Genomic DNA, 13,690 nt, shown 5'->3' on the forward strand with positions numbered 1-13,690 from the left:
GATATCTACTTAATGCATAAGAATAACCTCCAGGATAACCTCTCGACTCTGTTTGGAATCTCTCAGCCATTGACACTTTGTCTCATTTCCCTCTTCCCCCTTTTGGTCGAGAAGGTTTTCTCAATCCCTTGATGCTAAGTCTCAGCTCATTCTAGGGTTTTTCTCAATCCCTTGATGCTGAGTCTCAGCTCATTCTAGGATTTCTGTCTCACGTTGCCAGGAAGGTCCACACCCCTGGGAGTCATGTCCCATGTAGAGAGGGGTAGGGTGGTGAGACTGCTCGTTGTGTTGGCTGGAAAGAGAGGCCACATCTGAGCAACAAAAGAGGCTCTCTTGGGGGTGACTCTTAGGCCTAAATTTTAAGTAGACTTGACCTATCCTTTGTAGGGTTAAATTTCATATGAACAAACCCCAAGACTGGGGGCTCGGCCTATAGCTTTGGTTGTCCACACTGCTTGTGAGAATATCAAGAATTCAACTTGGGGAAGTTGCATTTCTCCCCGTTCTCACCATTCCCTGAAGGGGGCTTTGCAAATACTTTTCCACTCACTGATCGAATCACTCTGGGGTTCATTGGGGCATCACTCTGGACAAACCAAAAAAATCTCATGTCCTACCTGAGATTCCAAGTACTTATGGTCTTCAATCAAACTGTCTACATAAGTTATATCAGGAAATGCACTAGTCAAAATATAAATTTTGTAACAAACATTTTTTGCTTTAGTCTTGCACATAAGGTGACATTTTAAAATATTAATTACCATCTATTTTCAGCATCCTGCAATAATGACATTCCTTTGTTCTTCCTCATGCAAAAACATTTTTAAAATTTGTACATTTAGTCACTATTATTATACACTCTAGGCATTCCTAGATTATACCATCTCAATCTTTAACATCTATCTTTCTTTCTGATTTCATTTATGTCCCCAGCCCTCCTCCCTCTATCATTCTCACATGCAGCTTCATTCAGTGTTTTAACATAATTGTATTACAGTTAGGTAGTATTATACTGTCCATTTCTAAGTTTTTGTATTCAGTCCTGTTGCACAGTCTGTATCCCTTCAGCTCCAATTACCCAATATTTTACCCTATTTCTATCTCCTGATGGTCTGTTACCAATGAAATATTCCAAGTTTATTCACTAATGTCAGTTCATGTCAGTGAGACCATACAGTATTTGTCCTTTTGTTTTTGGCTAATCTCACTCAGCATAATGTCCCTGTAATACTTTTGAAGGCGAGGTGTCTCATAATGACAACCAGTGGGTTGAACATGGCCCACAAATATTATTTGTTTGCCCTTAACAGTGCTGTTAAATAATCTCTGGTCTTTCTTGAAGGCTCAGCAGATCTGGAAGCCCTGGGTTCAAATTTCCAGGTAGCAGCTGCATTCTGGCTGCATCTGGGAGTTTTAAATTTGAGACTGAGGCTTGGGCATCCTGGGCACAAAGATGATAGAGGGCAGAGTGGAGACAGAGCTCAGATTCAGGCCTGGGGCTTGTCGTGGTGCCTGCCAGGTCCCCTAGGATGACAATGGCTTTCTTCGCCTTCCCTCCCTCTATTGGATCCCTGACTTTCTATCATTCATCCCTTCATCTTTCAATCCCCTTCTTTCCCCCATATTCATCTTTGTCTTTCTGCTCCTCATCTGTCTCTTCATGCCCCATGTCTCTCTCTTTCTACATATTTCCCTATCCCCAATATCTGTGTCCTTGTCTATATACATCTGTCTGCCACACATCTCTTCTGTCTCCTACATCTGTCTCCCCATGTCTCTGACCTCCCATACCTCTCTCCCCTCATATCTTTCTCCTTATTTCCCTCTCTCTTTCCTCCCATAAATGTCTCTGCCTCTGATATCTGCTTCCCTGTCTCCCCATATCTCTCTCTGTTTCCTGACACACACACACACACACACACACACACACCACACCACACCACACCGCCGACTTCCCTATTTCTTACCATTTCTGTCTTCCTCTCCCCTCACTCCCTGTGTTCTCTGTCTCCCACATCCTTGCCTGGTGAATCCTAAGCCTTCACCACTCTCTCTGGAGATTCTGATATAGCTGTGGTCCTTGCACAAGACTCTTCATCTCCAACACCAGACAACAAGCCTGAGCTTCTGGACACTTGAACCCCCAGTGCATAAGGGTCAGGACTGACACTGTCTCAGGACAGATAATAAAAGACAGAGAATGAGCAATGTACTATGCACAGGCTTGGCCTAGATCACTGCTGATGCCCAGAGACTGACTTGGGGATAGAAGTCCCTCTTTTGAGAGCCTGGCTCCAACCACCTCCTCCTAGGAACCCCTCCCAACCAACTTAAGCTGAAGGTCTCCACCCCCTGGGTATTCAGGACCCTACCACCACCAGCTCAAATCTTTACATTCAGTAAAACAACCTCAGAGCAGACCAAGGGCGGTTTATTGGGGGATAGACGTACCTAGTTCTGAAAAGCCCCACAGGACCTTTTTATTTTGGGTGGGTTGGGGAAAGTATGTGTGGTGCACAGGCCAGAAATCAAACCCACATCTCCCACGTGGCAGGCAAGCATTCTACCACTGACCCACCCATAAACCCTCCCACATGCTCTTTGCTAAATTCAGTGCCAGCTAGCATACAGCAGTGAATCAAGCTCGCAAAATCCCTGCCCTTGTGGTGCTCACATCCTGCTTGAGAAGAAGAAATAGTAAACTAATAAACAAGACAATTTCAGACTGTGATAAATGTTATAAAGACTGCATGAAAATGTAATTGAGAGGCCTCAGGCTTGTGAAGAGATGGCAGCAGTTTTTTCCCAGCTTTCCCACCCCGGATGCTGATGGTGGGTCCATTTATCAGCTTTCCCCCAACAGCTACTTCTGCATAATAGCCTAAGCCAGTTTGCCTGCAATGAAATCTCATTCTCTACACTTAAAGGACAGCCTTTCTGAGTTGTTGTGACTAAATTTGGAATGTTCTTCTATATTTTCATCTAATGGAGATCTAGCTATATCTTGAACCAATGATTGCTACACTGGATAACTTCAGGTTATTACTCATAATGTCATCAAACAGGAGTCAGAATCCCCATGTGCAAAGCAGATTGGCTTTGACCAGATCTGGGATGACCTCAGAGCTGGAATCCGGCAAATTCCAGATAAAGTAGCACAAAATCCAAATATATGGAGCTCTACACTCATGTTTATAACTGCTGTACAAATATAAACAGTTAAACCAAGCATGAGGAGCTGGAATCCCTCCTTTTAAATCTAGAAAAGGCCAGACACATGGAGGAGCTCAGTTTCTTGGCTTGGAATTATGCAAACTACTTAAATAATTATTGAAGAATTACTTGACAAATATTAAGGATGGAGAAGATTCGATGGGTGGGAGGGTACTGAATTTTTGCACTCAAGAATGGGAAGATTATTGATTTGCAAGCAAAGCGTTGAATGGAATTTGTGCCTATCTCAGTTGACATTGGGTTTGCCATGAATGTGATGAAGGATGAGAAGGAACATGAGAACTATACACTTACATTGGTGACTTGGAGAGATTGTCTATTCAGGCCATAAATAAACAGGTGATGAATTGTATTAGCTAGGGTTTTCTAGAGAAATAGAATCAGCAGAAAATATCTGTAGATATAAAATTTATAAAAGTGTCTCACATAACTGTGGAAACATAGAGTCCAAGGTCTGTAGGGAAGGCTGCAAACTGGCAACTCCGATGAAGGTCCACAATAAACTCTCAGGAGAGGCTGGCTGAATAACCGTAGGAATAGTAGAGTCCACAATCTGTGGGGCAGGCTGTGAAGCTGATGACTTCGATGAAGGGTCTGGACGAACTCCACAGGAGAGGCTTGCCAGATGAAACAGGAAGAGAGCTGTCTCTTCTGAATCCTCCTTAAAAGCCAGAGATTAGATTAAGCATCACTCATTGCAGAAGACACTCCCCATGGCTGATTACAAATGCAATCAGCTGTGCATGCAACTGATATACTCATGATTTAAGTCCATGAAATGTCCTCATAGCAACAGACAGGCCAGCACTTGCCCAACCAGACAAAGGGGCACCACCACTTGGCCAGGTTGACACATGAACCTGACTATGGCAAATGCTGTTCTAAAACTGATTGAAAAGGAAAGAAACAGTGAAATCACTAATACAAGACATTAGTGGAATTGTACAATGTGAAATTGGGGCTGCATGAAGATGATGCATTTGCAAAAGGTCCTACATTAACAGTGTATAAAGAATCCTTTGAATCTTAATTTTTGACTGATACACATTTACACAGGAGAGAATACTGAATTCTTGCAGCAGACTCCTGTTACTGAATATAAGAAAAAGGCAGAAGCTCGTCTGCTTGAGGAACAATGAAGATTTCCAGTTTATCTTCATGAAAGCACACAAGATGAATTAGCAAGAAAATATGAGCAAGTACTCATTGAAAAACATTTGGCAAATTTCCACACAATTTCAGAACATATTGGATGCTGATAAAAATGAAGATTTTAGTCGAATGTATAACCTTGTATCTAGAACTCAAGATGGCTTAGAAGAATTGAAAAAAATTCTGAAGACACACATTCATAAAGAGGGTCTTGAGGCAATTGAAAAGTGTGGAGAAGCCACATTAAATGATCCCAAGATGTATGTACAGACGGTATTGAAGGTTCCTAAAAAAATACAATGCTCTGATAATGTCATCATTCAACGACAATGCTGGCAGCACTTGATAAAACTTGTGGTCGCTTCAAAAACAATGCAGTTACCAAATGGTTCAGTCATCCAGTAAATCCCCTGAATTGCTACCTCAATACCATGATTCCTCCCTGACGAAAAATTCTAGAAGAGGCAGAACCAGAAGATACACTCATCAAGTGATAATTGTCTTCAAGTACATAGAGGATAAGAATGTATTTAACTTGGTATATACCCAGAAGAGCTGAAAGCTGACGTGGGTATATAACCTGGCTATATACCCAATATGAACAGACATCTGCACACCAATGTTCATAGTGGCACTGTTCACGATTGCCAAAAGATGGAAACAATCCAAATGCCCAGCAACAGATTAATGGATAAACAACATGTACCATATACATATGATGGAATATCATGCAGCAATAAGATGAGGTGAGGTCCCGAAGCATAAGACATAATGCTGAGTGAAATGAGTCAGACACAAAAGGACAGATACTGTATGGTTTTGCTATTATGATTCTGGTAAAGGTAATCTCAGAGGTTACACTGTAGAATATAGCAGACCTGGAGGTACACAAAAGCTAGAGTCGGGGGAAAGGCTCCCCAATGAGGTTGAATCTAAATACAAGGGAACGGATAGAAGTGATGGTAACTGATTAGTGGGGTTATAAGTAACATTAGCATATTGAAGGTGAATATGATTGAAAGGATGTATAGTGCCATGTATCCTACTGATTAAATCTGCAATTAAGTTTGTGGAGGAACAATTTCAAAGGTTTGACAGTGGACAAAGAGTCAATAATAGAGGGGTATGGGGGAAAACTAAAAGTGCATGCTGTGACCAGTAGTTAACAGGAAGACATCAGCAGTACCACAGCAATACCAGCAGCAACTAATTGAGGGGTAGAGACAAGTGATAAGAGTTGATAACATGGCCAGTGAAAATTATCTAACATTGAGTTGTTGCTGATTGTACAACCAAGTGAAGATACTGTAAGACATGGTTTGTTTATTTTGGACATTATCCAAAATGCAGGAGCTGAAGGTTATAATGACTGAGAAGCAGAATGGTGAACGGTGATTCATTTATATGATGGAATATGGTATGGCTACAAAAAAGGAAGGACATTGAGAAGCACTCAGTGAACTGAATAAACCTTGGGGATGTGCAGATAAGTCAGAAACAAAAGAATATACTAAAGTCTCTTTCAGAAAATACTGATAAGAAAATTGAAGCCTAGATAGTAAGTCCTTACAGCAGTCTCACATAGTCTGAAGTTGCAAACATATTTCCAGATTATGAGACACTGAGCTATACGTGTATCAGCTGGTATTTCCCTGGAACTTTGAATACTCTGTGACACCTAAGAGCCAGAAATGGAGTGCTACAGCCCTGGAAGTTAGCATAGGTATATGTAATAAAAGTTAAAGTAACCAAAAAAGAGATCAGACCCAATCTGGCTGGGTCTAAGGTAAATCAGAATACAGGGTAAAAGATAATAGTGTATGTACTCTAGACTATATGAGACCAAAGGCAGAGAAGTTTATTATGTCTAGAACCTAAATTTTCTGTAACACATAATTTAAATCTACCTGTCTGGATAGCTTATTTAAACAATCCAAACTCCTGGAGTCCAGAATGGGTTAGCTTACGGTAATACTGAGATACATCTCAGACTATGGTGGGCAGATAATTAAAAAGTATTGGTAAAAAATGAAAGCATTTCCAGAAACCCAAACTGCTTCCTAACTTTTTGGCAATCTCTAATCATCGCATACCTTCAGAAGCCTAGTTTCATATCCAGGTCCAGGAGAAAAAATTCTCACTAGATTTATCCTAGGAAAGACTCTACAAACACATATACCATATCCGCTGAGAAAACAATAGGCCAGGCTCATAAATCTCACCCCTGAATGTGCCACACCGTCAACTGCAACTGCCTGTTATCACTAAACAGATGTAAAAATATCCCATCCAATGTGCATTCCTCAGTCCCTCACCCATCATCTCCATTACACAATGAGCCCAGTAGAGATGATAACTCCACTCGTTTTATGAGACCTTATATTTGAAAGAGATACTCTTTAATATGTGTAAAGGGAAATGGCAAAGCTCAGTTAAGAACAAATGGATCTGAAGACAAAACTGTGATTTACAATTGAATGAAGAATATGCAACGAAGACGTTTCAAAACAGCCCAGATATATGAACTCAATTGACATCCTTGTGAAATAAAATGAACTGTTGCTAGACAAATCTTATAATTTATACACCAAACTAAAATTTGAAGAGTTAAATTATCTTGATGTTTTGGCTAACATAACTGCCATTCCTTACCATTTTTTATAAGATATAGATGCTCTGAAATACTGGAGGGTGACAGTTTTTACAAAAAAAATAGTATTTTAATACAGGCAAATAAAATACTAACTCTGTAATTAGAAAAAAAAAGTATTGGTAAGGGGTGCAAGGGTAATTCAGTGGTAGGATTCTCACCTGCTGTGCAGGATACCTGGGTTTGATTCCTGGCCTGTGCATTCCCCCCACCCGCCCCCTCCAGAATCAAAAGATGGTGCTGCAATAACAGGACAGTCACATGGAAAAAGGATGAAATGTGACCCCCACCATACAGTATACAAAAAAAAAAAAAAAGAAAGAAAAAAAAAAAGTATTAGTAGAACTGGAGAAACCTGGTCTCAAACATTAGGGCCTCCCAATTCAATAGGCCAAGCCCTTGATCTTGAGGCTTGCTCTTGTGAAGCTTATTTATGTAGCGGAAAAGCTAAGCCTACCTATAATTACGCCTAAGGATTCCTTCCAGAGGACCTCTTGTTGTTCAGATGTGGTCTCTCTCTAAGCCCAGCTCTGCAAGTAAAATCATTACCCTCTCCCCTACGTGGGACATGATATCCAGAGGTGAAAGTCTCCCTGGCAATGTGGGATGACTCCCAAGGATGAGCCTGGCGTTGGCACCATGAGATTGAGAATGCCTTCCTGACCAAAGTGGGAAAGAGAACTGTAACAAAATAAGATATCAGTGGCTAAGAGAGTTCAAATAGAGGTAAGAGGGTATTCTGGAGGCTACTCTTAGGCAAGCTTCAGTTACATATTGCTCATTACCATGGTTTGCCAAACTCCAACCAACACCATTCCTGCCAACCCTAAAGTACACTTAGGGCTCTATCTGAGATTCTACAAAGGTTCCACTCACTGTGATTGCTTTCCAAAAACCTGCAACCTCCAGATGGGTTCCTAGACCAGATAAGTCCTGAAACCCAGAAGGGCCTGCCTTTCCAGAACATTAACTAGTTCTATTCCCCTATCCCATATTAATGACAGCCCTTTCCAACATGAAAAAGTTAGAATGGGCACAGCTCAAATACCCTTAAAGATTGAAGAAAGATCAAAGGAAAAGGTGGAGTTATAACCGAGTAGATAGGATTTAACAGAGGAGTGTGAAGGCTGAATAATTATATTGATATTTCTGTTAATCTCCAGTGTCTTGGAGCAGTTAGAAGGGAAAAACTAAAACTGTAACCTATATCAAACTGAAATCTGTTCTATAACCAACTGTTGTAGTGTGCTTTGAAATTTATTGTGTTTGTATATATATGTTATTTTTCACAAAAAATAAATATATATATTTAAAAGAGTATTGATAGTATCCCTTGAGGGTCCAAAGGGAAATACATATATATATGGAACGATTAAACTTTACCATCTGGGAAACTCTGTACCCTCTCAACCATTGGGGATGCCCAAGAAAATAGGCCAAGCCTTTGATTTTGAGGCTTGCCCTTATGAAACATTTCTACAGGTGAGAAGCTACGACTACCCATAATGAGACCTAAGAATTGCTTCCAGGAAATCTTGTTGCTCAGCTGTGGCCTCTCTCTCTAGGTTCAACTCTGCAAGGAAAATCATTACCCTTCTCCCTACATGGGACATGACATTCAGGGGTGAAAATCTCCCTGACAATGTGAGGCATGACTTTGGGGATGAGTCTGGCCTTGGCACTGTGGATTAGAAAACACCTTCTGGACCAAAAGGGGGAAAGAAGTGTGATAAAATAAGGTATCAGTGGCCAAGTGAGATCAAGTAGAGTCAAGAGACTATCCTGGAGGCTACTTTTATGCAAGCTTCAGTTAGATAATGCTAATTGCCTTGGCTTGCTAAACCCCAACCAACATCACTCCTGTTAACTCTTAAGAACACCTAGGGCTCGCACTGCGACTCTATAAAGGTTTCATTCACTAGGTTTGCCTTCCTGGAACATATAATTCCCAGAGGGTTCTTAGGTCAGATAAATCCGGAAACCCAGAGGGACCAGCCTCTCCAAGATTGATTACATCCCCCTAGTCTTTAGTGTCGACACCTCTTCTCAACATGAAAAGTCAGAACGGGCATTGCCTAAAGATCCCTATAGATTGGGAGAGGGATCAGAGGAGAAGGAGGAGGTATAACAGAGAAAATAGGATTTAACAAATGACATGACTGCTGAATCACTATATTAATATTGCTTCTAACCACCAATGTTTTGGAGCAGCTAGAAGAAAAAATCTGAGATGATGGAATAGTAGCCCATGACAAACTCTGGGATCTGTTCTGTAACTTGTTGACGTGTGCTTTGAAAATGATTGCCTTTTCTTTCTTCGCTTTGTATATAGGTTACATTTACAATAAAAAAAAGTCTTATGTAAAATGTTGGCCAAAAGAGTTGTACATCAGAACATTGCAAGTGATGATACCAAAGCAAGCATGATCTCTAAATTAAAGCAAGCTTGTGGTTTGAAGGAGACCTCTAAACTTCAGCGATGTTTCAGGACATCAGTGTAAGCAAAGATTTAATGAGCAGTTCAAAAAGCATCTGGCGTATTCAGAACCACAAGAATGGGTTTTCAGTATTCCAGTTCTGAGTTCTGGATCATGGCCCTTTCAGCAGTCTTGTACATTTGCCTTTTCCTCAGAGTTGGAATGTAGTTATTGGCGATTTACAGCATTTTATGCTACTTGTCACAGTGGCAGAAAATTGACATGGTTATATCAACTCTCTAAAGGAGAATTGGTAACTGTTTCAAAAACAGATATACCTTGCAGGTATCTATATTACAGGTGGTAATTTTGCTTCAGGACAACACAAAAGATGCCTACATTGCAGAGCAGCTGACCAAAAGCATGCAAATTAAAATGGATATTTTGGCACAAGTCCTACAGATTTTATTGATGTCTTAGAAGATGAAAATGCAAATGTTGACGAGGTGGAATTGAAGCCAGACACCTTAATAAAATTATAAATTGGTTATAAAAATAAGAAGGGTTAACAACAATGTGCCAAAGAAAACCAAACAAAAGCAGAAACAAGAAAACGCACACAAAAATATTGAGAAAGACTGCAAACTATTCATTTAGGCAGGTATTGTGAGAATTATGAAAATGGGGAAGGTTCTAAAACACCAGCAGTTACTTGGAGAAGTGTTAATTCAGCTGTCTTCAAGATTCAAACCTCAGGTTCCAGAAATTAAGAAATGCATTGAGATAGTGACTAAATGTACAAATTTAAAAATGTTTTGCATGAGGAAGAACAGAGGAATGCCAATAATGCAGGGTGTTGAAAATAGGTGGTATTTAATCTTTAAAAACTAACTTATGTATGAGCCTAAAGCAAAAACTGTTTATTTGGTACAAAATTTATATTTCGACTAGTGCATTTCCTAATATAACTGATGTGGACAGCTTGATTGAACACCATAAGTACATGGACCCTTGGGTAAGGTATGAGATTTTGTAGGTTTGTCCAGATTGATGCCTTGATAAATCCCAGAAGGATTTGAACAGGGAATAAAAAAGTATTTGCAAAGTCCCCTTGGGGGAATGGTGAGAAAGGGGGAAAATTCAACTTCCCCAAGTGGAGAATTCTTGATATTCTCACAAGCAGTGGGGACAACCAAAGCAATAGGCTGAGCCCCCAATCTTGGGGTTTGTTCATATGAAACTTAACCCGGCAAAGGATAGGCTAAGCCTACTTAAATTAGGCCTAAGAGTCACCCCAAGAGAACCTCTTTTGTTGCTCAGATGTGGCCTCTCTCTCAGCCAACACGACAAGCACACTTACTGCCCTCCCCCTCTCTATGTGGGACAGAAATGCTAGAATGAGCTTGGACTCAGCACCAAGGGATTGAGAAAAACTTCTTGACCGAAATGGTGAAGAGAGAAATGAGACAAAATAAAGTGTCAATGGCTGAGAGTTTCCAAACAGAGTCAAGAGGTTATCCTGGAGGTTATTCTTACGCATTAAATAGATATCACCTTGTTAGTCAAGATGTAATGGAGAGGCTGGAGGGAACTGCCTGAAAATGTAGAGCTGTGTTCCAGTAGCCATGTTTCTTGAAGATGATTATATAATGATATAGCTTTTGAAATGTGACTGTGTGATTGTGAAAACCCTGTGTCTGATGTTTCTTTTATCTACCTTATGGACAGATGAGTAAAACATACGGATTAAAAATAAATAAATAATGGGAACAAATGTTAAAATAAATTTAGTAGATTGAAATACTAGTGATCAATGAAAGGGAGGGGTAAGGGGTATGGTATGTATGAATTTTTTCCTGTTTTCTGTTTATTTCTTTTTCTGAATTGGTGCAAATGTTCTAAGAAATGGTCATCATGATGAATATACAACTATGTGATGGAAAAAAAAGAATGTTCATATTGTAAAAAAAACAAAAACAGAAATGCATTGACATTCTCATTGAGAAAGAATAGTTGAAGCAAGTCAATGGTGAAAGGGACACCTACAGTTACTTGGTTTAACCCTTCTTGAAAGGTCTGACTATGCAAGCCACAGCAAATAGTTGATGATAGAAAGAATGAAAACAACTCGTTTATAGCAGCCAGCCTGCTGCCATTTGGACTTCCCTTTTTAAAACTGAGACCAAGACTCCCATCAGCTAGTCTCAGATTTACATCAAAACTGCTCTGGATTGATCCATTTCAAGTCTGTAAATAGGAAACCAAAGCTATTTAACCTAATTTAAGAACACAGAGGAATTGAAACTTCCATGCTGACAGCTGCATGCTCCTGCATTTAAATCAATATATTGGCTACACGATTAATATCTGTCCTCTTAGACAGCACACAGAATGTGGCAGCATTTTAAGATAAGTCTGAATGGACCTGTGTGTAATCTGCCATGAAAAACCATTCGTGTAGTGTGTTTCTTTTCTTTTTTTTTTTGCATGGGCAGGCACCAGGAATCGAACCCGGGTTTCCAACATGGCAAGCTAAAGCTCTGCGTGCTGAGCCACCATGACCTGCCCCATTTTTTAATGTGTGGAATTAAAGGATTTCTGTACTATATATATATATATATATATATAGTATATATATATATATATATATATATATATATATATATATATATATATATATATGTAATTGAGAGGAACCAGGTGGAAAGGGCTCTCTAAAGAGGTGACGTTTGAGCAGAAGTCTAGATGATATGAAGGAGGTAGCCTGGAAGGCATGTGAACCAAATGTTCCAGGCAGAAGGTACAGTCCCTACAATGAGCCCAACACTTAGGGTGTCAGACTGAGTCGGAGTAGTGCTGCTGTGGAAAACTCTAAAGCAGGGAAAGGAGGATAGTGTGGTGGCAGGGGTGCAATTTTAGGTGGGGACAATGTAGAAGATTTCACTGAAAAGGCACCATTAAGTGAACTTCAAAAAGAGTGGGGAGAGGGAACCATGCAGGTGTCTGGAGGAAGAGCATTCCAGGCAGAAGAAACAGAGCAAAGGTCCTGGGGTGAGGAAGAAGAAAGAGGCCAGTATGGCTGGAGTGGAGTGAGGAAGGGGGAGAATGGGAGGAAGTGGGCTTGGAGAGAAGACTGGTGAGTTCACATACAACTTTGTGGGTTGTGGTGAGAATACTGACTTTTACTTGGAATGAGTGAGGTAAAGCAAAGTGAGGCCTCTGATAGAGGCAACCCCTGAACTGACAGATGTTAATAGCTCCCTATAGCTGCTTATAGGCCACAGATGCAAGAAGGTGGGGATGTGCAGAGCAGGAAGAACAAGCAGGAGGCTGCTGCAATAGCCCAGGTGGGAGAGAATGAAGGAAGGACCAGAATGAGGGCTGGGGGATCAGAAAAATTTTGGAGATGGTGTGGCTGGGTCTGCCAGTTGGGGGCAGGGAGGTGGGTTTTGGAAGACAAAGTAACCCAGCCCTGCTCCAAATATTCCTGGTCATACTGGGCTGATTGTGGATAGAGCAGGACACAGCCCAGCCCAGGTGTGATGGCTAAACCATGATGATTTAGCCAGGGAGGGTTGGGTCCTGGGGTGGCTTCAGGAAAACCTCCTAGGGTAGGTACAGGTTCTGAGAGAGTTGGAGGGGTCCACCGACAGATCTGTCCTGACACCCCTCTAGCCAGGTAGCATGGTGATGAGTTCAGACTCTATAACCAGGTTTCCTGAGTTTCAAGTCTTAGTTCTACCACCTACTTGGTTTGTGTTCTTGGGCAAGTGGCTTAACCTCTCTGGGCTTAGTAGATGCTGTGTGAGTACTGGCTGATGATGAAGATAATGATATAATGATGTTAGGAGTCTACCAAATCACCCATCTAAGACACCTCTTATTAAGGGCAAGCATGGAGGAAGGGATCAGGTCTGAGGGCCCAGAAAGAGAAAACCCACCATCACCACACACCTTGACCCCTAATTAGCCTGGTTTGTGGATCCAGAGGGGTAGGCTCCACTACCGGCTTGATGGACAAAACAACTTGTGACCGTTTCCTCATTTCTTTTTGTCCTTGTCTCTGCTTCATCTCTCTCCTTCTATCTCCGTGTCTCTCATCTTTCTCTCTGCCCATCTGTTCATCCTCTCCCTGTCACGCCGTGTTGGTCTCCTTTCCTTTGAGGCCCCCAACCCTTTCTTCGAAGGGAGCAGGCTCCCTGTGTCTCCTCCCCCGCTCCTGGCTAGGGTGATACCG

The 13,690-nt window shown here is 41.1% G+C and overlaps 1 pseudogene; it reads left to right on the top strand.

The window, feature by feature from the left end:
• Nucleotides 1-3,051: 3,051 nt before the first annotated feature.
• LOC143658392 (cullin-1-like) lies at nt 3,052-11,514 on the top strand (annotated as a pseudogene).
• The last annotated feature ends 2,176 nt before the right edge of the window (nt 11,515-13,690 follow it).

This window comes from Tamandua tetradactyla, chromosome 16 (assembly GCF_023851605.1).
Source record: "Tamandua tetradactyla isolate mTamTet1 chromosome 16, mTamTet1.pri, whole genome shotgun sequence".
NCBI lineage: Eukaryota > Metazoa > Chordata > Mammalia > Pilosa > Myrmecophagidae > Tamandua > Tamandua tetradactyla.